The sequence below is a fragment of the Ceratina calcarata genome, unplaced genomic scaffold (assembly GCF_001652005.2).
Source record: "Ceratina calcarata isolate Rehan_Ccalc_2016 unplaced genomic scaffold, ASM165200v1 scaffold621, whole genome shotgun sequence".
Taxonomy (NCBI): domain Eukaryota; kingdom Metazoa; phylum Arthropoda; class Insecta; order Hymenoptera; family Apidae; genus Ceratina; species Ceratina calcarata.
The window spans coordinates 19,292-21,739 of NW_017177460.1; the positions used below are offsets into that span (position 1 = coordinate 19,292).

The 2,448-nt window shown below is 42.1% G+C and overlaps 1 long non-coding RNA gene across 1 annotated transcript in view; it reads right to left on the reverse strand.

The window, feature by feature from the left end:
- Positions 1-1,864: 1,864 nt before the first annotated feature.
- Positions 1,865-2,448, reverse strand: part of LOC113464951 (uncharacterized) — a 2,769-nt gene continuing 2,185 nt past the window's right edge. The window contains exon 2 of the long non-coding RNA XR_003389808.1: positions 1,865-2,345. This is a non-coding gene — a long non-coding RNA (uncharacterized LOC113464951). The remainder of the gene's footprint in view (positions 2,346-2,448) is intronic.

Consider the following 2,448-nt stretch of genomic DNA (forward strand, 5'->3'; position numbering starts at 1 on the left):
TTTTCATCGTCGGGTCGTATCTTCCAGGCCAACAAGCCATATGGCGGAAATGATTTATGGCTGTCAGAGGTCGGGTTAAAAAGGGCAGGCCTATTTTCAATTAAGGCATCATAACAGGACACAAAAGCCTGTAGAAAGTCAGTCGATTAATTCCATCGCGCCACGTCCGCGGCTTTTATAATTACACAACTTTTAAAGAGACCGTCCCGCGTCATTAAGTGCGCGTCCCAAGGGTTACGGTAATCGCGTTGCATAATTGGAACTTGAGAACTCTTATAGAGAACAGTTTTACAGTATCCTTTCCGACGTTGCGTTAGATCGCTCAAGCGTCAAACTGATTCTGTTATCCGACGGAGAAATAACGAATTATTTACCTGCTTTCGCAAGCCCCCTCAAATGCGATTTTATACAAACAACTCATGTTATATTAAATAATACGAAAACTGAACAACGTTTGACGAAATCATGAATGTTTCATTCGACGAAAATCCAATCTACCAGCAATAATTGGACGTTCCTGAAAAGGGACGAAGGGAGAACCGGCGAGGCAGTTTTAGAAGGAAGCGATTGCGAAACCGAGTTATGAGGTCTTCTAGTTTCAGAAGGCAATCGTTTATGATTGCACAACGATGGTTCAACGGTGCTCGCTAATTTCACAGAACAGAAGAGGAAGAAAGCGAACCGTGTTGTACAATAACATTCTACAAAACCTCCTGAAGAAGTTTCAATTGTATCTGGCTTTGGTTGTACGAGATGCGGGACTTATTATAGCCGGGATGAAACCACATTCCTTGCGCCACTTAATAACAATGAAAGAGCGTCTAATCGTTCCATTCGGTAGACGTCGACGGCTACCACACCGGCTGGAATTGTATGGTAATCGCAGCGTTCAAAATAACCACGGGATCGGTTTCAATCGTTCCACTCTATTATGCGTTACAAGAATTCTCGTATCGACGATTTATTAAAAAAATAATATCGAAAGTAAAATCTTGAGAGAAGAAGGTAATTAATTTTCTGAATTCGTCCTTAGGATTTCTCTGAACGAGTCAAAGGGTCAATGGTTGTCCAACGTCGAGGCGCGCGTTCTTTCACGCGAGGCCAGGAAAGAAAAGGGGGGCAGTAAAGATCAAGGTTCGTTGAATTAGATTCCATCTGATTTCGAAGTGCGTGACATTAACACCTCGCTTCTGGATCGGGCTCCTGCTGAATGGATTGCATTCTTATACTCCTCGTTCCTTCGTCTTCTTCTTCTTCTTCTTCTTTTTCTTATCCGCCGTTCGCCACGGCCTTCCCCCTCCTTTCGTCGGCACATTGTGTTCGAGACATTCGTGACATTTCATCCTCCCTGAGATTTTAAACTCCATGCTCCGAGATCGTACCTCGTAGGTTACGCGATCCCCAGCATCCGCTGCCTTGATACCAAACACCCAATGTCTTCGCGAGGAATCCAAACAAATATTCTCGTCCTCCCACGTTTACAATTATAGTCATCGAGTTCGATTAGCAATCCAATCGTGTCTTCTCATCTAATTCATCAGTCTTCACTTTCATCCCAGTTAAACATTTGTCACATAGAAATGAAAGATTCATAAGAAATTAATTACAATTTTCTAAATATAGCAAGANTAAAATTAAATTAAATATTTAATTAATAAATACATTCTTATTATAAACGAATGTCGTATTTCATTTATCAGATGTTGAAGGCTTCTAAACTTGGAACATGTGCTCGAGGAAATATGCACTGTACGGGTGAAAAACCCTGATGAACTCGTTCAGATTTGGCAGGCAGCTGTTACCGTGGATGACGAAACAGCGAGGGGAGATTCAGGGGAGAGATTATTCCGTTTTCTTGTTCTAATTGACGTTTAAATGCTATTTATGCTTTGCAAATTTGAATGGACTGTGCCGAGGCATGATACAACGCTCGGTACATATGTAATACAGAAGTTCTGTTGGGATCCAATAGGATTCTACACCCTTTAAAACGGTTTCACACGGAGGTACGAGGAACGCCGTTCATCATTGTGTAAGTTATCGCTCTCGAGACGAGACGTTTTTTGTCGGCTGCAAAAACTGACTCCGGACTCCGGGCATGAAGACAGCTAGCGTTGCTATTGCTCTCCTTCTCGCACGTTGACCGGCTCACCGGGCTAGACGCTCAGCTGATACGCTTTTTTGCCAGGCACAAAACTCGGTCACTGTGCCAAACGCTGTGCCCGAACTTTAGAAGTTTATATCTTCGAAACGGGTTGAGATATCCGGATGATTTAAAAGCCATTTTCTTCGTCTTGAATTTCTGTATCTTCAGTTTACAATGAAAAGCTTTTAATGCATTCATTCTGTAATACAGAAAGAGGCGACGAGCAGTAATTAACACTAGAAAGACTGAAACTTAGTATATACCTATATTGCCCAAAGCAGTAAAAATGACTGCATTGTGAA